The sequence below is a fragment of the Heterodontus francisci genome, chromosome 8 (genome assembly GCF_036365525.1).
Source record: "Heterodontus francisci isolate sHetFra1 chromosome 8, sHetFra1.hap1, whole genome shotgun sequence".
Taxonomy (NCBI): domain Eukaryota; kingdom Metazoa; phylum Chordata; class Chondrichthyes; order Heterodontiformes; family Heterodontidae; genus Heterodontus; species Heterodontus francisci.
The window spans coordinates 93,489,927-93,514,496 of record NC_090378.1 but is presented as its reverse complement, the minus strand read 5'-3'; the positions used below and the strand labels follow the sequence as shown (position 1 = coordinate 93,514,496).

General features: G+C 42.0%; 1 protein-coding gene across 9 annotated transcripts in view; it reads left to right on the top strand.

Moving 5' to 3' along the window:
• Positions 1 to 24,570, top strand: part of nos1apa (nitric oxide synthase 1 (neuronal) adaptor protein a) — a 442,663-nt gene that overhangs the window by 126,021 nt on the left and 292,072 nt on the right. The gene's annotated exons all lie outside the window — the stretch shown is intronic.

Here is a 24,570-nt window from a genome sequence, read left to right as displayed (position 1 = left end):
AATCTCCTCCCTAGCTTCCCAGAGAATCCTAGGATAAATCCCATCTGGCCCAGGGGACTTATCTATTTTCACACTTTCCAAAATTGCTAACACCTCCTCCTTGTGAACCTCAATCCCATCTAGCCTAGTAGTCTGAATCTCAGTATTCTCCTCGACAACATTTTCTTTCTCTACTGTAAATACTGACGAAAAATATTCATTTAATGCTTCCCCTATCTCCTCTGATTCCACACACAACTTCCCGCTACTATCCTTGATTGGCCCTAATCTAACTCTAGTCATTCCTCCGGCTGATTACCACCTACTGCCCTCCCTCAGCTAATGAATCAGTATTCCTCCATGTTGATCACCACTTGGAGAAAGCACTGAGGGTAGCAAGGATGCAAAATGTACTCTGGGTGGGGGACTTGAATGTCCATCAAGAGTGGCTCGGTAGCACCATTTCTGGCCGAGTCCGAAAGGACATAGCTGCTAGACTGGGTCTGCAGCAGGTGGTGAGGGAACCAACAAGAGGGAAAAATATACTTGACTTCATCCTCACCAATCTGCATGCTGCAGATGCATCTGTCCATCACAGTATTGGTAGGAGTGACCACCGCACAGTCCTTGAGGAGACGAAGTCCCACCTTCACATTGAGGATGCCCTCCATCGTGTTGTGTGGCACTACCACTGAGCTAAATGGGATAGATTTCGAATAGATCTAACAATGCAAAACTAGGCATCCATGAGGCGCTGTGGGCCATCAGCAGCAGCAGAATTGTACTCGACCACAATCTGTAACCTCATTAAAGGTGTGCAAAGGAAACCCGACCGAGCCCAAATGCCGGACCCCGATGCCCGACCCAGACACATGTCTGGACCCTTCGGGGTCGGGTCGGGTAGCAGGCCTTTACCCATGTACTGATGTAAAGGCCTACTACCTGACCCGAACCCGACTGGATCCAACGACACGTGCTTGGTTTGGGCCGGGTCATGTCGGGCTTCCGGCTCCGGCATTCGGGGTCAGGTTTCCTTTGCACACCTTTAAACCACATGGCCCGGCATATCCCCCACTCTACCGTTACCATCAAGCTGGGAGACCACACCTGGTTCAATGAAGAGTGCAGGAGGGCATGCCAGGAGCAGCACCAGGCATTCCTCAAAATGAGGTGTCAACCTGGTGAAGCTACAACACACAACTACTTGCATGCCAAACTGCGTAAGCAGCATGCGATAGACAGAGCTAAGCGATCCCATAACCAACGGATCAGATCGAAGCTCTGCAGTCCTGCCACATCCAGCCGTGAATGGTGGTGGACAATTAAACAACTAACTGGAGGAGGTGGCTCCACAAATATTTCCATCGTCCAATGATGGGGAGCCCAGCACATCAGTGCAAAAGATAAGGCTGAAGCATTTGCAACAATCTTCAGCCAGGAGTGCCAAGTTGATGATCCATCACTGCCTCCTCCCGCAGTCCCAAGTATTACAGATGCCAGACTTCAGCCAATTCGATTCACTCCATGTGATATAAGAAACGACTGAAGGCATTGGATACTGCAAAGGCTATGGGCCCTGACAATATTCCGGCAATAGTACTGAAGACCTATGCTCCAGAGCTTGCCGCACCCCTAGTCAAACTGTTCCAGTACAGTTACAGCACTGGCTTACCCGGCAATGTGGAAAATTGCTCAGGTATGTCCTGTACACAAAAAGCAGGACAAGTCCAACCTGGCCAATTACTGCCCCATCAGCCTACTCTCAATCATCCGTAAAGTGATGGAAGGTGTCATCAACAGTGCCATCAAGCAGCACTTGCTTAGCAATAACCTGCTCAGTGACGCTCAGTTTGGGTTCCGCCAGAGCCACTCAGCTTCTGACCTCATTACAGCCTTGGTTCAAACATGGACAAAAGAGCTGAACTCAAGAGGTGAGGTGAGAATGGCTGCCCTTGACAACAAGGCAGCATTTGACCGAGTATGGCATCAAGGAGCTCTAGCAAAACCAAGTCAATGGGAATCAGGAGGAAAACTCTCCGCTGGTTAGAGTTATACCTCGCACAAAAGGAATATGGTTGTTGTTGTTGAAGGTCAATCATCTCAGCTCCAGGATATCACTGCAGGAGTTCCTCAGTGTAGTGTCCTAGGCCCAACCATTTTCAGCTGCTTCATCAATGACCTTCCTTCAATCATAAGGTCAGGAGTGGGGACGTTCGCTGATGATTGCACAATGTTCAGCACCATTTGTGATTCCTCAGACACTGAAGCAGTCCTTGTAGAAATGCAGCAAGACCTGGACAATATCCAGGCTTGGGCTGATAAGTGGCAAGTAACATTCGTGCCACGCAAGTGCCAAGTAATGACCATCTCCAACAAGAGAGAATCTAACCATCTCCCCTTGACATTCAATGGCATTACCATGACTGAATCCCCCACTATCAACATCCTGGATGTTACCATTGACCAGAAACTGAACTGGAGTAGCCATATAAATACCATGGCTACAAGAGCAGGTCAGAGGCTAGGAATCCTGTGGCGAGTAACTCACCTCCTGACTCCCCAAAGCCTGTCCACCATCGACAAGGCACAAGTCAGGAGGGTGATGGAATACTCTCCACTTGTCTGGATGGGTGCAGCTCTAACAACACTCAGGAAGCTCAACACCATCCAGGACAAAGCAGCCTGCTTGATTGATTGGCACTCCCTACACCACCGACGCACAGTGGCAGCAGTTTGTACCATCTACAAGATGCACTGCAGCAACACACCAAGTCTCCTTCGACAGCACCTTCCAAACCCATAACCTTGACCAACTAGAAGGACAAGGGCAGAAAATGCATGGGAACACCACCACCTGCAAGTTCCCCTCCAAGTCACATATCATCCTGATCTGGAACTATATCGCCGTTCCTTCACTTTCACTGGGTCAAAATCCTGGAACTCCCTTCCTAACAACACAGGGGGTGTCCCTATCTCACATGGACTGTAGCAGTTCAAGAAGGCAGCTCACCACCACCTTCTCGAGGGCAATTAGGGATGGGCAATAAATGCTGGCCTAGCCAGCGATACCCACATCCCATGAATGAATTAAAAAAAGGTGTTTGACAAAGTGCCATATAATGAACTTGCTAGCAAAATTAAAGCCCATGGGAGCAAAGGTACAGTGTGAATACCAAATTGGCTGGGTGACCGAGCAGAGAGTAGTGGTGAATGGTTGATTTTCAGAGTGGAGGGAGGTTTGTAGCGGTGTTCCCCAGTCATCAGTATTAGGACCACTGCTCTTTTTGATATCGATTAATGACCTGGGCTTGGATATATAGGGCATAATTTCAAAAATTGTAGATGTTACACAACTTGTAAATGTAATAAACAATGAGGAAAATAGTTCCAGACTTCAGGAGGACATAGCCTGGCGAAATGAGCAGACACATGGCAGATGAAATTTCAACATGGAAGTGATATATTTTATGAGGAAGAATGAGGAAAGGCCATATAACTAAATGCTGCAGTTTTTTTTGATTCTTTCATGGGTGTGTGTGTGTGTCACTGGAAAAGCCAGAATTTATTGCCCATCCTTAATTGCCCTTAAGGTGGTGGTGTGCTGCCTTCTTGAACCCCTGCAGACCATCTGGTGTCAGTACACCCACAGTGCTGTTTGGGAGGGAGTGAAGGAATATGTATATATATTTCCAAGTCAATTTTAAAGCAGGTGCAGGAACAGAGAGACCTGGGAATGTATGTGTACAGATCTTTGAAGGTGACAGAACAAGTTGCAAAAGCTGTTTTTTTTTTAAAAAAGCATATTGGATTTTTGGTTTTATTAATAGAGGGATAGAGTACAAAAGCAAGAAAGTTATGATAAACCTTTATAAAAACACTGGTTAGGCCTCAGCTGGATTATTGTTCCATTTTCGGCAGCACACTTTAGGATAGGAAGAATGTCTGTGCCTTGGAAAAGGGTGCAGAAGAGAGTCACTAGAATGGTACCAGGGTTGATGGACTTCTGTTATGTAAAGAGAGTGGAGAAATTGAGATTATTCTTCTTAAAGCTGAGAAAGTTTGAGTAGATTTAATTGAGGTGCTCAAAATCATGAATGATTTTGATAGAGTAAATATGGCTAAACTGTTTCTAGTGGCAGAAGCGTTGGTAATCAGAGGACATAGATTTAAGGTAATTGGAAAAAGAACCAGAGGTGACATGAGGAAACATATCTTTGCAGAGCGAGTCTGGAATACACTGCCTGAGAGCGTGGTGGTAGCAGATTCAGTGGTAACTTTCAAAAGAGAATTGGATAAATACTTGAAGGGAAAAGAATTACAGGGCTATGGGGAAAGAGCAGTGGAGCAGGATTAAATGGGTAGCTCTACCAGAGATGCATCACAAGCACAATGGGCTGAATGGCCTCCTTCTGTGCTGCATCATTCTAGGATTCTATGACTTGAATGTTAAGTCATTTGGGACTGTGAAAATTGCATGTAGTAAGGAGGTTGACCACTCTGCAGATGTTAACTGTGTAAATAGAGGTTGAATTCCTGTGTTATTTGGGGGAGGGGAGAGAAGTGTGAAAATAACACTGATTCTTGTACAATAAATATAGCATTACCATTAATCAGGGCAAGAGTGGTTTTCTAGATTAGTTCTGATAACCTAAGGGAGGGTCAGACGAATTTTCCAGATTTTTTAACTCCAATTATTCTGTATTTTTAATCTGTTTTTTTACCTCTAGGCTTCTGGGTGGGGTGGGGGTGTGGATATATTATGATTCACAATTAAATGCAGGTGCGAGACAGGTTGGATTGTTCGGAGAGCCTTTTGCCATCCCTCATCATTCAAATGTTCATGTATCGATTTTAAAAGTATCATTATCCACTGCACATTTGTATAGTGCAATTTATTTTGCTATTTGTAAGCTCCTATTTGGATTATTTTTCTGTTCTTGCTCCATCGGTTTAATGGCAGCTGCATGCAGTTTCTTTAGGAAGATTATTTCTGCTCCAGCAATCGGCCAGATTTTGCAGCCAGTGGCAAATGAATGGCACCGGCCGTTCCGTACACTTAAACTTACCAACAGACTTTCTATGGGATTTGCAGTGATTAGAAATCCATTTCAGCGCAGTACCCACTACAGGGGCCTGGACCTATGTGAACTCCTTAACTAATCAGATGAAAGAATTCTTAATGAACAGGCAGAATCTAAACCAGGAAGTGTAACTCAGAATATTGAACTCGATATCAAATCCTGCACAGAAAGTGAAATAGAGGGAAAGAAAGACAAGATTAAGAGAGGTAAAAGAGACACAAAGAAAACACAAAAACAAGTTATTTTTAGATTTCCAGCAATAGTTAAAATCTGAAGGAATGTGAGTCCACACTTGTAAAAGTACATTTTCAATTCTGGAGAGGTTGTTTGGTAGTAATTAAGACTTATGACACCATTAAAAATCCACTTGCATTAGAAAGGACAAACCATAACTTTTTCTGGTGTGCTTAATGGGTAACTGAGGGATAAGTAAAGAAACTTCATATGTTTCATGTGTTTCAATGGTGCAAAGCTGCTGTGGGAGCAGGGCAACTCAGACAGCAACTTCCTGATTTCTGTAGTTAACTGTGAATGCACAGTTGCTGAATTCATTCTCCAACTTACACTTTAATAAGGTTGAGAGCTGATAGCCTCACTGTTATTTCTATTGCAAAATCCAGGCCATTAAATTTCTTTCCAACAGCTTTGCACTGAAGATATTACATTTCTACTGGTGTATTACGTGTTTTTGTAATTTTGCAGGATGTTACGAGTGCTTCCAATTTTTGTTATTATGAGGATTTGTGTTTTAAAACTGAAAATAATATTCCATAGATACTGTGTTTTTTTTTTAAAAAGGTCATCAGAAGGTCTTTTGGACTTCACTTGTATTGGTAAATGGGAAAAAAATTTAATATTTGTTGTGATCTATGGAGATGTGGAACTAGAAAAACAGTGCACTCCTCCCACCTTGGTTGTAACAAGGAGCCATTTGCTGATTCTTTAACTCACAGCTGTAAAACTGGTTATAAAAACAATGAGTGGAGCATAGTTGCATAATTCAAATTTTGTGTTTAAAATCAATTCCAGTCACTTACAGCGGTGCAGTCTCCAGCAGTGATTGATGGTAGAATTACCCAATCATCTCCATTCCGGCTAGTTTTGTCATGTCACTATATGCTGCCGTTATTTACTGCTGCATTGTGTTCCCCAATGGCTAGATAGCTGTGCCACTTTTCAGAATTAGCTACACATCTTTCAGTACCTAGCACAAATTTAGTACCATCAAACTGGCTATTAATGTGACTCTGCACTGTTATTGAACATCAGACAATGAGTGTCTTTGGTAAATATTCATATAAACGAAATCTCTATGGTTAATAATGGAATTGGTAGCTATTAAAGCATATTCCATGCAGAAACCATAATCAAACAATTGTTTAAATGTATAGTTTGCCAGTCTTAATATGTGGCATTTTGGAGATTTAATTTGTGCCATCAGTATACATGCAGTTTTGCAGGCTAACAATCCAAACTATGTGCATAACATGATTCAGTTAATTTCCAGGATCATACACCCAAAGAGCACTGAGGCTCGAGCAAAAATCTGTAATAAAGGCTCTTGGAGCCAGCAGCAATTGAACTGCTTTCAGTGCTGGGTTTTCCTTACTTATCCACAAACTCCCACATTCAACTCCCATTTTGAGTGAAGTGCCCTAGCTGTTGCTTTGCCTACTTAACCTGAATGACTCTGCATCTGTGATGATGATGTGACCAACAATTCTAGTCCATGGCACCAGGCGTTCAACAGTTCTTTGGATATCATGCCCTGGGAGTGGCAAGGCACAAATATTATCGATTTCAATCAAGAATGGAAAACAATGGAATTGCTCCCAATGTGCTCTTATTGTGTCTGTTATTGTGCCATGCTCACATCACTTCTCCCATATAAACATCTCTTATTGTCCACCTAAGTACTTTCCATGTCATTCCCAACATTAAATGATTGGATCATTATTACATTACTGTTTGAGGGACCTTGCTGTGTGCAAATTGGTTGCCATGTTTCCAACAACAGTGACAAGACATCACAAGTACTTAATTGGTTGTACGGCACTTTGGGATGTCCTCAGGTTGAAAATGGCCCTATATAAATGCAAGTCTATTTGTACGTATGCATACGTGTGTGTGTGTATGTTAGTCATTGTGTGTGTTTTAACCATCTCCTTCCCCTTTCCCTTGTTTCATTACTTTTTAAATGCTCTTCATCTGAATTATCTTTCAGTTCTGAGGAAGGGTTGAGCACGTGAAATGTTGGCTTGGCTTCTCTCTACAGATGTGGCCTGAATGACTGAGAGTTTTAGTGTTCCATATTTGTCTTTCAGATTTCTAGCATCTGAAATATTTTGCTTATTGGTCACTTTTTGCAAGCAGCTATGCAGACTGTTGTGTTGCTTCTGCTGTGTGAATCTGTCCCATGTTATAAGTTGAGTAGATTCCACAACTTCAGCAGCCCCAACATACTACAAAACTGTTTCTACAATTTAAATGTGCTGTGAGGTTCACTGTACATTAATAGGTAGGGCCTAGAACAATTTTTAAAAATTGTGGCCCTGATACTGACAGGATTTTAATCTACATATAGAGTGGAAAAATCAGATGGGCAAAGGTAGCCTAGATGAGGATTTCAGAGAATGTTTTCTGGATGGTTCCTTATAACAGTACGTTCTGGAGCCAACCAGGGAGTATGCTATACTAGACCTGGTATTGTGCAACGAGATAGGATTAATTAATGACCTCATCGTGAAGGTGCCCCTATGCAGCAGTGATCTTAATATGATTGAATTTTGCATTCAGTTTGAGGGAGAGAAGAATGGATCTAAGACTAGTATTTTAAATTTAAATAAAGGCAATTATGAGGGCATGAAAGCAGAGCTAGCTAAAGTGAACTGGCAAATTAGGTTAAGGGATAGGACAATAGAGATGCAGTGGCAAACATTTACGGGGATATTTCAGAATACCCAGAATAGATACATTCCAACGAGAAAGAAAAATTCCAAGGGGAAGACCCACCATCTGTGGTTAACATTAAAAAATGTTTTTAAAATAGTATCAAACTTAATGAAAAAGCTTATAATTGCACAAAGATGGGTAGCAGGTCAGAAGATTGGACAGAAAAAAGAAAACAAAGAATGTCTAAAAGACTGATCAGGAAGTTAAAATTAGAGTACAAGAGAAAGCTAACTAGAAATATAAAAACAGATAGTAAGAGTTTCTATCGATATTTAAAGAAAAGACTTAACAAAGTGCACGTTGGTCCTATAGAAAGTGAGTCTGGGGCATTAGTGATGGAAAATAAGGAGATGGCAGATGAATTGAACAGGTATTTTGCTTTGGTCTTCACTGTAGAGGATACAAGTAACATCCCAGAAATAGCTGTAGATCAGATGTTACAACCAAGATGAGAGGAGTGCACTATCTTTTCTAGTCCCACTCCTCCATAGATCACAACATATATTTTTGAAATGTTTACCCAGTTACCGAATCAGTCAATCGTATACTCTATTCTTCATGCCAGAATAAAATACACCAGCCAGGTTTCTTTAATAAACAACAAAATTATCAGTTTATTATCAAACAAGACTTGGCCAGTAACAAAGCAAAGCATTAACACCCAGATTGAAATATGAAAGTTCCCTTTTTTAATTAGACACACACACACACTGAAAAAATACAGAACTTCTCTCTGCAAAGGTCTGTTGCAAAAAAAACCAAAAGAATAATTTGGCCAAATACTTGCTAATTCTTGAAGAAAAAAGAAAAGATATGGAAGAAAGTCAGTTGTCCCTTGTAGTCTGGCATCCAGGTATACAGAGACGAGTCACTGGGATCTTTTCTAAAGCTGATCTTTTCAGACAGTGTTGAGAATTAATCTGGCAGGTTTCTTCAGCTTCTCAGGAGAGATGCAGCACCAGCTCTCCCACGTTGGATCTTTGCTCTGTTTCTTCAAAGAGGTAGAGAAAGAGGTGAGCTGGATGGTTTCTTCTTTGGCAGGCAAAACACCAACTGTCTTCAAATTGTTCACACCCGAACAGAAAGTCAACCTCCTGACCTCCATAAACCTTGACATGTGGCTTCTCTGTAAATATCTTGTCCAGGTCACCAAGGTTTCTGTTGTTTATTGAGCTTAAAGCACATGATTTCCAGAACAGGTTGTTTTCAAACAACATCTCAAGTGTCCTTTCAGTGAAGTTGGTTTAAACAAAAATGCACCAATAGAATCTTTTCAGTTTTAACACTAGTCCTTAAAAAAAAATTAAATGGAAGCAATTTCATAACACAGGAGATCGAAGAGAGGAAGGAACTCAAGAAAATTACATCACCCGGGAAGTGGTACTGAGAAAATTGTTGGAGCTGTAGGCTGACAAGTCTCCAGATCCTGATGAGCTTCGTCCTAGGGTCTTAAAAGAAGTGGCTAGTGAGATAGTTGGTGCGTTGGTTTGAATTTTCCAAAATTCCCTAGATTCAGGGAAGGTTCCTTTTTGCTATTTTCCAATCTAAAAATGTAACTTTATTCAAAAAGGGAGGGAGACTGTTGTGACCGAGGCAGGAGGAGTGCACTGTTAATTCAGCCCCACTCCTCCACAAGTCACAACACATTTAAATTTTCCCACTTACTGAAACTGTCAACCAAATAAAGCACAACAACCAGGTTTCTTTAATAAACAGCAAAACTATCTGTTTATCATAAACTGGGGCGGCACAGTGGCGCAGTGGTTAGCACCGCAGCCTCACAGCTCCAGCGACCCGGGTTCAAATCTGGGTACTGCCTGTGTGGAGTTTGCAAGTTCTCCCTGTGCCTGTGTGGGTTTCCTCCGGGTGCTCCGGTTTCCTCCCACAGCCAAAAGACTTGCAGGTTGATAGGTGAATTGGCCATTATAAGTTGCCACTAGTATAGGTAGGGGAGTATAGGGACAGGTGAGGATGTGGTAGGAATATGGGATTAGTGCAGGATTAGTATAAATGGGTGGTTAATGGTCGGCACAGACTCGGTGGGCCGAAGGGCCTGTTTCAGTGCTGTATCTCTAAATCTAAGTCTTAACCATACAAATACACAATTGGTTAACTGGGAAAAAAATAAAAGGGATTTTTGTTTACAGCTGGTACAAAGAAATAGAAGGAATAAAAAAAACACAAGCTAAAAAGCAGGTATGGAAGGAAGTCCTTTGTTTCGGTGAGGTGTCCCAAAGGTGTCTATGACTGTCAATGGGATCTTCCTAGAACAGTTCTTTTCAGGCGAGGTTGATCAGTTTGGGTAGACTTCCAAGAGATGAAGCTACAGAAGGCTTCAGTCAGGTCATCAAGCAGAAATGTAGCAACAAAGGTTTCAGTTCCACACATTTGACATGCAAGTTCTTTAATCGTGGAGGCTTTCTTCAACTACAGGAGGAAATGGGAACACTCTTGATGCAGGATTCCTTTTCAAGAGAAAGATGGGCTGGTGGTCTCTGGCAGGTTAATAAGCAACCTCCTTCTGTTTAAGGCCAAAACCAACTGGATTTTTTAAACAGTTCAAAATGAAACTAAACCTTTTCCAGAAGTCCAGTCTCATGATCTCTATAAATCTTGGCCTGCCACCTCTCCTCAAACTTCTTTCCAAACCAAAACAACACCTGCTGGGCTTTTATTTGAAAACCGATGCCTTCCAGTAACTGTTTACAGTTCCACTCTCAGTCCTAACTTTCTGGTGACCTTCCTTTTTAAAAAAAAAAAACCACAAAGTTCAGCCTCCATGAAATTCTTTTCAGTTGTAAAATATAAATTTTCAAGTTTTAACAAACAAAAAGGAAACCCTTGTAACAAAAGAAAGCAGGAAACTACAGGCCAGTTAGCTTAGCATCTGTCATAGGGAACACATTAGAAGCTATTATTAAAGACATCATAACAGAATTAGAAAAATTCAAGGTAATCAGACAGAGTCACTATGGTTTTGTGAAAGGGAAATCATGTTGGAGCTCATTGAAGAAGTAACATTTGCTGTCGATAAAGGAGAGCTGGTGGATGTACTGGGCTTGGATTTCTAGAAGGCATTTGATAAGATGCCACATCAAAGGTTATTGCGGAAAATGAAAGCTCATGGTGTAGGGGTAACATTGGCTTGGATAGAAGATTGGCTAGTTAACAGGAAACCGTAGGCATAAGTGAGTCATTTTTCTGGTTGGCAAGATGTAACAAGTGATGTGCCACAAGGATTAGTGCTGGGGCCTCAACTTTTTACAATTTATATAAATGACTTGGATGAAGGGACTGAAGGTATGGTTGCTAAATTTTCTGATGACACAAAGATAGGTAGGAAAGTAACTTGTGAAGAGGACATAAGGGGGCTACAAAGGGATATAGATAAGTTAAGTGAGTGGGCAAAGACCTGGCAAATGACATAAAATGTGGGAAAATGTGAAATTGTCCATTTAGGCAGGAAGAATAAAAAGTGTATTATCTAAATGGGCAGCACAGTGGTCAGTGGTTAGCACCGCAGCCTCACAGCTCCAGGGACCCGGGTTCGATTCTGGGTACTGCCTGTGTGGAGTTTGCAAGTTCTCCCCGTGTATGCATGGATTTTCGCCGGGTGCTCCGGTTTCCTCCCACAGCCAAAGACTTGCAGGTTGATGGGTAAATTGGCCATTGTAAATTGCCCCTAGTGTAGATAAGTGGTAGAGAATATGGGGTTACTGCAGGATTAGTATAAATGGGTGGTTGTTGGTCGGCACAGACTCAGTGGGCCGAAGGGCCTGTTTCAGTGCTGTATCTCTAAATATAAATAAATAAATAAATGATGAGAGACTGCAGAGTTCTGAGATGCAGTGGGATCTGGGTGTCCTCATGCATGAATTGCACAAGGTTAATATGCTGGGACAGCAAGTAATTAGGAAAGCTAATAGAATGTTATCGTTTATTGCGAGGGGAATTGAATATAAAAGTAGGGAGGTTATGCTTCAGCTATACAGGGCATTGATGAGACAACATCTGGAGTACTGTGTACAATATTGGTCTTATTTAAGGAAGGATATAAATGCATTGGAAGCGGCTCAGAGAAGGTTTGCTGCACTAATACCTGGAATGAGCGGGTTGGCTTCGAAGGAAAGGTTAGACAGGCAACGCTTGTATCTGCTGGAGTTCAGAAGAGTAAGATGTGACTTGATTGAAACATATAAGATCCTAAGGGGTCTTGACAGGATGGATGTGGGAAGGATGTTTCCCCCTGTGGGAGAATCTAGAACTAGGGGTCACTGTTTAAAAATAAAATGGTTGCCCATTTAAGACCGAGATGAGGGAAATTTATTTTCTCTGAGGGTCATGAGTCTTTGGCATTTTCTTCCTCAAAAGGCAGTGGAAGCAGAGTCTTTGAACATTTTTAAAGCAGAGGTAGATAGATTCTTAAGCAAGGAGTGAAACCTTATCATGGCCACCACTTCTTATGGGAATTATAAGCTGTGTAGGTGCAGTGTGATACTCACCATTAACCCTTTCAAAATTACAGGAGCAATATTGCAGCAAAATCAGGTAAGAGGTTTTACTTTCTGAAGTATGCAAGAGCTCTACAGATTATGGTTCATGATTCGTCTGGTTTCAAAGACCTGGCTGTCTTTATTACTTGTCGCCCCTCCCATCTAAGGTGATGTCTCGTGTCAGGGTTCAGCTGCATGGGCAACCAGCTCCATCCTATCTTAAGTGTTCATTCCAAACTGATGAGCTTAGACTGAGCTTTGGTCATGAATTCGACTTTCGTACAGAGCATGAACAAGATCCAACGCAAGCTTTTTTATTTGTTCATGGGATGTGGGCATTGCTAGCTATGCCAGCATTTATTGTCCATCCCTAATTACCCTCGAGAAGGTAGTGGTGAGTTGCCTTCATGATCCACTGCAATCCTGTCTTCACTGCATGTCCACTCATGCAATTTCCAGAAGACTGGCGAGTGACCATGATTGATTTTTCTATTCTCTATCCCAGGCGGGTAGGAATTGCTGGAGGAGAAAAGACCAAGGCCCATCTAGGTCATATTCTAGTAGCCTGGTAGTGGCATGGTACATCAATAATGCAATCATAGTTGAGCAATCATAGAAATCAATCTCTATCAATTAATCTGCAAAACAGCAAGACTTGAGAGACGAAAACCCCCAGTGATGGATAATGAAGCCAACTTTAGGGTCCCTATCATTATCCTGGACTGGTAATGTAGCAAAGAAATGGAGCACATCTATTGGGTATTTAAATTTTAATGGACATTCCCCTTCTCCTAAGTAACCTTAGCATTTGAAGGGGAAGCATCTCCTAAGACAGCTTATTCCTAGCTATGAGCACGGAGAACCAAGGTCATCACACCTGGGACTTTCTTGGTCTGAACAACGCAAATTCATACAGTGAGCCACACGGGAGCCGAAGTTAAAGCCAGATAGGTCAAAAGCATTTTAGATTTTAGGAATAAGAATGCTGTGTGCAAGAGGGAATGATGAATTTGTTCAAAGCAATGTTTAGGACACAGTTTGCGTACTGTATATAGCTTTGGAGACCCCATTAATAGAATGTTAAAGCCATAGTGTGTGCACAGAAAATATTCACCAGGGCACTGCCAAGGATGGGAAAGCTGTAGTTATGGTAAAGACTTGAAATGCTTTGCTACTTTCACTGGAGCAGAGAAGGCCAAGAGGGGGTTTAATAGCAATTTTCAATTGTGAAGGGTTTTGAAAGTGAATGGGAAAGATCATTTCCTCTGGTTGAGGAGTCAGTAATGACAGTTGATCAATTTTGAATGTGGAGAGGGGTGAGGAGGAATTCCTTTAAAGCAGTGAGATGTTGGAGCATAGATTGTTTTGCCACAAGGAGTGGTGGAAACCGAGACCATTGCATTTTTAAAGAGAAAGTTGGTTAAACATTTGAAGCAGCAGAGCATGCTGCTGGGCTACAGACAGCAAACTGAGCTGTAGATTCGGGTTTAGATTGCTCTAGAAAAGGACTGGCACTGATGTGGCGGGCATGGCCTCCTCCTGTGCTACAAACTTGTATGGTTTTTTGTTTGGCTTTCAGCTCTGTTTACATGCTATGCTTGTATTCAGCAGGATTATCCCATGGACCATGCAGTGTCCATGGTCACAGCAAATGAGAAAAGAGCAAATAAGTCTGGGAGGTAGACCTTCTACCAGAGGGATTTCAATATCGTAACTATGACCTGTTGAGTGTGCCTCGCACTAATCTATATGTAGTCCTACATTGACCTTGAATAGTGTCTCAACCATTATATGTGGTGTTGATAATAGCTGGATAAGAATAATTAACTGGGGGAAGGCTAACTTCAATAGGGTAAGAATGGAGTTGGGGGCGAATAAATTGGAGTCAAGAGCTGGCAGGAAAACTGGTAGATGAACAATGTGCTACCTTCAAAGAAGAGATAGTTTTGGCACAATCAAGGTATGTTTTCTCGAAGCGGAAAAGTAAGGCAAACAAATCCAAAGCTCCCTGGATGACAAAAGAGATAGAGATTAAGATAAAGAAGAAAAAGTGTACTTATGACAGCTGCCAGGTAGAAAATACTGTTGAGAACCAGGCTGAATATAGAAGGTCAAGAGGGGAAGTGAAAAAGCAAAGAGAGCGCATGAAAAGAGACTGGCAGCTAGCATTAAAGGAAATCCCGAAGTTTTCTATAGGCATATAAATAGTAAAAGGGTGGTAAAAGGAGGAGTAGGACCGATTAGGGACCAGAAAGGGGATTTACACATGGAGACCGAGGTATTAAATGAATACTTGGCATCTGCCTTTACCAAGGAAGAAGATGCAACCCAGGCAATGTTGAAAGAGGAGGCAAGTCAAAACCCAGAGAGGTTTAAAATTGATAAAGAAGAAGTATTGGCAAGGCTGTCTGTACTTAGTGGATAAAGCACCAGGGTCGGATGTGAGGCATCCAAGGATACGGAGGGAAGTGAGGGTGGAAATCGCAGAGGCACTGGCCATAATTTTTCAGTCTTCCTTTAGGCTTGGGGGTGGTGCCAGAGGACTGGAGAGCTGCAAACGTTACACCCTTGTTTAAAAAAGGGTGTAAAGATAAGTCCAGCAACTACAGGCCAGTCAGTTTAACTTCAGTGGTGGGAAAACTTATAGAAAAAATAATTAGGGATAAAATCAATAGTCACATGGACAAATGTGAGTTAATTAAGGAAAGCCAGCATGGATTTCTTAAGCGAAAATCATGTTTAACTAATTTGCTGGAGTTCTTTGAGGAGGGAACAGAGAGGCTTGATGAGGGCAAGGCTGTTGATGTGTACTTGGACTTTCAAAAGGGCGTTTGATACAGTGCCACACAACAGACATGTGAGCAAATTTTTGCTCATGGAATAAAAGGGACAGTAGCAACATGGATATGAAATTGGTAGAGTGACAGGAAGCAAAGTAGTGGTAAATGGATGTTTTTTGGGCTGGAGGAAGGCTTGTAGTGGAGTTCCCCATGGATCAGGGTTGGGAGACTTGCTTTTCCTGATATACTTTTTAATGACCTAGACTTTGGTGTACAGGGCACAATTTCAAAGTTTTCAAATTATACGAATCTTGGAAGCATTGTGAACTGTGAGGAGGATAGTGTAAAACTTCAGAAGGACGTAGACAAACTGGTGGAATGGACAGACAGGTGGCAGATGAAGTTCAATGCAGAGAAATGTGAAGTGACTCAATTTGGTAGGAAGGACATGGAGAGACAATATAGGATAAAGGGTACAATTCTAAAGGAGGTGCAGGAGCAGCAGGACCTAGGTGTATATGTGCATAAGTCACTGAAAGTGGCAGGACAGGTTGAGAGAGCAGTTAATAAAGCATACAGTATCCTGGACTTTATTAATAGGAGCATAGAGGACAAGAGCAAGGAAGTTATGTTGAACTTGTATAAGACACTAGTTCAGCCTCAGCTGGAGTATTGCGTCCAATTCTGGATGCCGCACTTGAGGAAAGGCGTGAGGGCATTGGAGAGAGTACAGAAAAGATTCATGAGAATAGTTCCAGGGATGAGGAATTTCAGTTATGAAGATAGTTTGGAGAAGTGGGGACTGTTTTCCTTGGAGAAGAGAAGGCTGAGAGGAGATTTGATAGAGGTATTCAAAATCATGAGGGGTCTGGACAGAGTAGATGGAGAGAAACTGTTCCCACTCATGAAAGGATAGAGAACGAGAGGGCACAGATTTAAAGTATTTGGTAAGAGAAGCAAAAGTGACATGAGGAAAAACTTTTTCACAGTGAGTGGTTAAGGTCTGGAATGCAGTGCCTGAGAATGTGGTGGAGGCAGGTTCAATTGAAGCATTGAAAAGGGAATTGGACCATTATATGAAAAGGAAGTATGTGCAGGGTTATGGGGAGAAGGCAGGAGAATGGAACTGAGGATGTTGCTCTCTCAGAGCCAGTGCGGACACAATGGGCTGAATGGCCTCCTGCGCTGTAATGATTCTGTGAATTTAGATTTAACTGAAATTTTATGGTAATACATGGAAAACTGTTTGGACATTTATATACGTGGCCTTGAAGAAACAGTGATTAGGTAACGGCGACCTCTGAGTCCGAACTCACTGAATATGTTACTCTGTGCTACTGCTGCTCAAAAAAAATCTTAATTCTAAGAAGTAAGTGCAGAGAGGCAATTGCTCATGGGCCTCATGAACATGTGGGTCTCCAAAGCTGTGAGGTCTCTGGAGTTCCCTTCATATTGGCACTCAGTGGTGGGAGCACTACTTGTACACCGTCAACACCATTTATTCTATTGAAGTATATTAAATCTCTCAGTTGGACTAATTTCTGTGTGAGTGTGTGTGTATTTAAAAAAAGAATGTTCTTGGGATGTAGTGAACATTGGCAAGGCAGCATTTATTTCCCCATTGCTAATTTCCCCGAGGACATAGAAGCAACCACATAGTGTTGGACTGGAGTCACATGTCAACCAGGCTGAGTAGGGATGGCAGGTTCCTTTTCCTTAAAGGATATTAGTGAACCAATTCTTGTGTGTGTGAGTGATCGTCTGTCTGTCGATCTATCCATATCAAATCTCAAACTAAGTTAATAGTCCCCTTGTTTTATAAGGACATGTACACTGAGGGTTGCATTGTATAATGTGATGCTTTGCTGCTATGGTGTCCTTTTACACCTACAAAGTTTAATTGTTCAGTAAAGGGAGCCTCAAGCTAGTTAGAGTTTCATTATTTAGTGAAGGAAATGTGCAAGTTGAGGGCTATCAGAAATTAAAATGTGAAGCTTTCTTTTTTAAGTGAGATTGATAAGGTTATTTTTAAGGCTACCTTTGCTGACAACGCAACCACTAGGCGGTGCTGTACTGGCACATGTGCAAATGCAGCCTGTTCCACTGAAACATCACAGTCTGCGATGTTCAGGCAGCTGCCAGGACCAGCTCCCTCCAGGTTCAGAGCCCCCCATCTGGCCGTTTGCTCCCCTACTTCTCAACTGCACGGCAGGTATTCCAGGTGCCTGGGCCCTGCCTTTTGCATACCCCTCTTCAGGCAGTTATAATTTTAACTCCCTCCCCCCCCCCCCCCCCCACTCCACCTTGCCAAGGACCACAGTTGTAATATCTGAAGTACAGTTGCAAAGTAGAGAACAAAATCAACAAAGTAACCTCAACAATTCAGTGTTTAATTATTGAGTAATTTTATTAAGTACATGAGGCATTAGAGGCACTACTGTGGATACATGAGTTTTGTGTCACCAGCATTCCTGTGAAACAGACAGGCCAAGTCTCTGCTATGCAGAACTGAAGAGATTGTTCCTGGAGAGCCTTGCGGTGAATGAATATTTGGCTCTCTATTCCACTACTGTCCATGTGAAGAAGGCAAAGTCACCAGAGTCTGGGCTGCAGATGATGCATCCCCCTGTCCACTTCATAAATGCAAGGTTCCTTTCCACATTGTGACTAGCTTCACAGCATGGACTGGTTGCTCAGCACATCCTTGTGTCTTGCCCTGCACTGCCTCCGTTGCTTGAACGCCATCCTTAAGTCTCAAGGATTGTTTTCTCGAGGGCATGTTTTACATGAAAAGAAATAAAGAAAGAGATTTTAGTGCAGTGTGCTGGACTGGAGCATATGTACTGCCTTCATGCAGCCCCAGACAATGGAAAGGGATTTTAGTGCAGTGCACTGGCCTGGAAATGGGATGCATCTCAGAGCAAACAGTAGATCAATTTACCTTCCAACAATCTCCTCTTTGCAATAAAAATGAAGAAAACTGAAATCTCCAACTACTATGGCAGCAAGAAACCTCTCCTCTTTCCAATAAAATGCAAGAAAATACAATGACTATGACCGCAACAAATCCTCTCCTTCCATTTTCTGAAACCCGCGCCGAAGGTTGACGCATGTGTGAATACCCGATGGCGTTGCAGTACGTGTAAAGCGCATGCGCGGAGGCCGACCTACCAGACGCGTTACACGATGACTTATGTGATGATGTTTTCCGCACATGCACCAACCAGTCCTGGCAAGTCGGAATGCCGCGCACGCGCAGAGAGCAGGAGCCCATTTGCACATGTGCGCAGCTTGGTGCAGTCTGATGTCAGCAGTGCACTGCATTGTCAGGAATCACTTTGTATTTTTAAGTCTTTGGTTACAGACGTTCTGACTGCTATGTTAATGAGGTTTTTTTTTGTTCGTGTTGGGGGTTTCTCTGTAAATACGTAAGAATGGGCGCAGGCCATTCAGTCCCTCCAGAGTCTGTTCTGCCATTTAGTTAGATCATGGCTAGCCTGTACCATAACTCCTTTTACATGCCATATGATCCATATCTCTTGATACCCTTACATAATAAAAAATCTATGGATCCCAGTCTTGCAAATTTCAATTGACCCCCCAGAATCCACAGCCTTTTTGGGAAGGAATTGCAGATTGCAACTGCCCTTTGTGGGAGAAAATGCTTTCAGATCTGTCTGAATGGCCTAGATCTAATATTTAGATTTTACCCTTTCCCCCCCCCCCCACTTGTTCTGGATTCCCTACTAGGGGAAATGGTTTCTATCTCTCTACTCTATTGAACCCTTTTATAATTTTAGACACCTCGATTAGATCACCCTGTAACCTTCTCAACTCAAGGCAAGATGCACCAAGTTTATACAACCTGTCCTCGTAATTTAATCCTTTTATGACATGGTATCATTTTGGTGAATCTGTGTCTTTCTCCCTCCAAAACCAATATATTGTTCCTGAGGTGCATTGCTTCAGATGGGTTTCGACAAAGGCTCTTTTACTGAAGCAAGGCTCCTTTGACAGCACCTACCAAACCCACTACCTCTACCACCTACAAGGACAAGGACAGCAGATGCATGGGAACACCACCAGCTGCAAGTTCCCACCCCAAGTCACACACCATCCTGACTTGGAACTATATCACTGTTCCTTCACTGTCGCTGGGTCAAAATCCTGGAACTCCCTTCCTAACAGCATTGGTATACCCACACTCCAAGGATTGCAGCGATTCAAGAAGGCTGTTCACCACCACCTTTCTGAAGGCAATTCGGGATGGGCAATAAATGTTGGCCTAGCCAACGATGCCTACATCCCATGAACGAATAAAAAAAAAAACTCTCTCCCTTTTTATATTCTGGCCTTTAAAATAAGGGTCAAGATTTAATTAGCCTTTTAGACCTGTGCACCAGCTTTCCACAATTTGTGTACTTGGACACGCAAACCCCTTCACTACTCCACAGTTCTTAGACCTTCACTATTAAGAAAATGTTGCAATTTCTATGTCTTAGACCCATAGTGGATGATCTCACACTTCCCCACATTGAACTCCATCTGCTATAGTTTTGTCTACTCACATGATCTGTCCATTTCTCTTTGTAATCTCTGGCTCCCTACACAAGTTACTGTGCCTCCTAACTTAATGTCATCTGCAAACTTGGATTCCTTCATCCAAGTCATTGATATATATGATTAAAAAGCTGAGGCCTCCAGTACAGATCCCTGGGGCGCACCACTTGTCATATCCTGCTAATCAGACTATATTCCCTTTATCCCTATTCTTTGTTTCTAACCAAGTACTGACCCATGTGACAAGGAATAAATGACAGTCACTTTAAAAAATAAATAAATAAAATTGGCAACTGCAAGAAATTTGACTGCAGCAGTTTTTTTTTATAACTGTCAGGAAGTACAGCTTGAGAGGCAGACCTTAGAACAAAGACCACGAACCTAAAACCAGCAATATCAGTTTCTTAATCACTAACATTAAATTTGTGTTTGTCTAACAATTTCTTTGACAATACTAAATTAATCATTTATTAACACGTCCCGAAATATCAGCTCATCTGAGAACTTCCTCTGCTCAGGATATCTAATCAGTAACTGCTCCGCCACGCTGAACCCGGTTTTTTGACGACAAGAATAAATAAAGCCATTGAACAATCTAGTAAATAGATGTTAAAGTAGGAAAAGTAGTCAACAGCAAATTAGCTGGCAAACATTGCCCTTAGATTAGGATGATGGAGGTTCTCATTTGTATAGTCCAGCAGTATAAAGATTAAAGGGGGATTGTCTGAAATGTCTTGCATGTAGGCACAGCTACATTTAGAATTGTGAGCAATCAGATATGATCAGTCTTGCTGCATCGCGGTGAATCAAAATTTGAGAGTAAGCTGCAGTTGTTTCAACGCATCTTAGTCTTTTAAACTGAAATTGCTCTCATCTTTTGAATGGTTCATAAAAGTCAGTCAGCTCTGTTAATTACTTAAATCTTCTTCCCAACATTTCCACAATGTCACCCTGTACAAATGCTGTAATGTTTATGCGCCTGTCCTGATGCATATATTGGAGGAAGAAGTGAATGAGTAATCTGTCAATTTTTTCCTATGTCAGGTTTTCCTTTGTCATCTGTCCTTCTGAAACCAAGAGGATAGAGGTGAGGAACCACTACTGGTGGAATCTGAGTGATCGAAGCTGACTCTTCTCATCCCGTATTCTTTGCTTCATAGTATTGTAGTAAGAATTGACTGCAAAGGGGTCAGTGCCTGCATTTCATGTGATATTTCCTTTTTTTGGATTAGCTGCTAAGCCATGGCTCAGGGGTAATGCTCTTGCGTTTGGGTTAGACGGTTGTGGATTCAAGTCCCTTCTCAGAGACTTGAGCACAAAATCTAGGCTGACACTCCAGTGCGGTACTGAGGGAACACTGCACTGTCAGAGATGCTTTCTTTTAGATATACTTGCACTGGAAACGGTGCAGTGAAGATTTACTAAATTGGTCCTTGGGATGAGGGGGTTGTCCTATGTTGAAAGGCTGAGTAAATTGGGCCTGTATTCTCTGGAGTTTAGAAGAATGAGAGGCGGTCTCATTGAGACATACAAGATTCTGAAAGGCTTGATAGGGTAGAAGCTGAGAGGTTGTTTCCGCTGGTTGGGGAATCTAGAACACGGGGATACAGTCTCAGGATAAGGGCCCAATCATTCAGCACTGAGATGAGGAGAAATTACTTCACTCAAAGGTTTGTGAATCTTTTGGAATTTTCTATCCCTGAGGGTTATGGATGCTTCATGGTTGAATACAGTTAACGCTGGGATAGATCAATTTTTGGTCTCGCAGGAAATCAAGGGACATGGGGAGCAGACAGGAAAGTGGAATTGAAGCCCAAGATCAGCTATGATCGTATTGAATGGTGGAGCAGGCTCGATGGGCCATATGGTCTACTTCTCCTAATCCTTGTGTGTTCTTGTATAAGATGTTAACCCGAGGCCCCGTCTGCACACTCAGGTGGGTGGAAAAGGTCCCATGCCACTGTTTCAAAGAAGAGCAGTGGCAATCTCCCTGGTGACCTGGTCAATATTAACCCCTCAATCAACATCACGAAAAAGATATCTGGGCAGCATCACATTGCTGATGTTTGTTGTGAGCAAAATGGCTGCTGCTTTTCCTATGATACACAACAGTAACTACATTTCAAAAGTACTTCATTAATTGTAAGGCACTGTGGGGCATCGTGAAGCCATGATAGATGCTATATAAATGCATTTTCTTTCTTCTTTCTTAACTTCACTTTGCGAACATGAAAAGCTTGTAAATGGAATTTGTCGGTCGACAATTCAGCATTGTTCACAGCAATCTGAAGACCGTGATTCAAATCTTGAGCAAAGCTCGAATTACTAAATTTGAAGTTGGGCTAAGAGACCAGAACTAATTGATATAATCAGAAAATGGCAGTTCTTATTCTGAGTGAATGAAGATGCTGTGCTCGACCTGCACCTACCAACAGATGTGATGATTCTGAACAGACACTTTGTATGAGGGTGCAAAGTGCTGTGTCATTAACGATAATTATAACATCAGTCATAACAATCTGTTTAAGATCTGGATTAAATCCTGCCCTTTATTATTTGGATCAGATACAATGGTGCATCACTAAGCTCACTTCTTCAGAGAAGGATTAGTTGGACAAGGGTAAAGGTGCTGTGAAGAAGGTTGCGTAAATTGAGATCGTTATCTCAAAAAATTTCTCCTGTTCTGAGGAGAAGTAATTATTCTTTTGATACTTCAAAGGGTGATTTTCTTGCCAAATTAATTTTATTCCTTAAGTTTTCCATTTTTAATCTATTTACATAGGTTATTCATCAAAAACCTTTCGTAGTAAAAGACTCAGTAGGGGGTTTCTTGTTATTGTGCCATGAAATTTCTCTCAGCGCTTTTTTTTCTCTGAGGACTAAAAATCTTATCAGCACCCTTGGGCTTCTGGCACATTATACCCTGGTCCAGGTGGAATCTTGTCCTGCTCATGCAATCCAATTATCTTCATTTTTAACACTGGTAATCTGCAATTATAGGGAATTTACCATGAAGGAGATCAGTCACATGTAAAGGTGATTAGAATAATTGTAGGAGGGGGATAATGCATGCTGAAGGGAGGTGAACCTCGAATTGTCTTCTGCCCTCACTACAAAGTCAGTTGCTTAGCCACCGATTTCATCTCCCTCCCTGGCCACTGTCTTGGGCTGAACCAGACTGTTTGCAACCTCTGCCTCCCATTTGACCCTGAGATGAGCTTCCGACCCCCAACTGACCAAGACCATGACTTCCACCTCTGTAATATTGCCTGTCTTTGCCCCTGCCTCAGACCATCTGCTGCTAAAACCCTCATTTTTTTTAAACTTCCAGATTTAGCTATTCAAATGTTCTCCTGGCTATTGAGGATATCCTGACTCACTCCAAGTCCTATTCTCTCATCACCCCTCTGCTCGCTGAACTACATGGGGGTTCCTAGTTCATCATTGCCTTGATTTTTAAAATTCTCATCCTTGTTTTCAAATCTCTCCATGGCCTAACCTCTTCCTTATCTTAGTTGCCTCCCCCAGCCCTACAACTCTCCAAGAACCCTATATTATCCAACTTTGACTTCTTGTACATCTCCCCACCCCCACTTCCTTCGACACACCATTGGTGCCTTCAGCTGGCCAAGCCTTTACCTCTGGAATTCACTCCCCAAATCTTTAAACCTCTCCTCCTCTTGCTCTTTGACCAAGCATTTGGTCACTTGTCCTTGTGTTAGAAAGTGCCTCTGTTTTGTTAAATATATTTTTGGGGGATTCGTTTTTTTGAAAGATTGAAGAAATACTAAACTTTGTGATTTTCAAAGCGGGTCATGTAAAGGCCACCTGACTTTGAAAAACAGTTCCTGGAAATGTTTTTAAAGGGGCACTGAGAGGTCTTGTGAGGAAAACGAGCCTTTCCGGGAAACTACCTGACTTCCAGCTTAATAAACAACAAAGAACTTTGGACACCTGGAAAAGTTGTTTGCAAAGAAGTGACAGGCCAAAATTGATGGAGATCAAAAGGTTGACCTCCTATTGTCAGTTTTACTTTAGAGTTGGGGTTGAGCTATATACAAAGGGAGAGAACTTCCAAGGAGAGAAGACCACAACCCAGCTCAACTTTCCAGCACACCTCTCTAAAAGACCCTGAGAAGTCCACTGTGTCAACTCATTTCGTGTCCTGTCTTTTGAAGAAAAGCCTGCTAAATTAATTCTCAACACCGCCTGAATAGAACTGTTCTGAAAGATCCCAGAGGCCAGACTATATGCCAGTTTTATCTCATTTACTGATGCAAGGTCACAGACCTGAAACATTAACTCTGCTTCTCTCTCCACAGATGCTGCCTGACCTGCTGAGTATCTCCAGCACTTTGTTTTTATTTGATTTCCAGCTTTTATCTAATCTGCTGTTCATTCAAGAATAAGCAAGTTTTCAGCCCAAGAGTTTTTGTAATAGAGCTCTAAAATGCAAATCCTTTTTTATTTTTCCGTTGAGCGGTGGATGTGTGTGAGCGTGAGGGGTTAGGGTAAAAAGGGAACTTTAATATTTCAATCTGTGTGTTTGTGCTTTACTTCATTACTGGTTAAGTCTGGTTTTATAATAAACTAATAATTTTGTTGTTTATTAAAGAAACCTTGTTGGTGTGTTTTATTCTGGTATAAAATTATAGTTTATGATTGACCGTATCGGTAAGTGGGAAAAATGTTAATATATGCAGTGACCCATGGAGAAGCGGAACC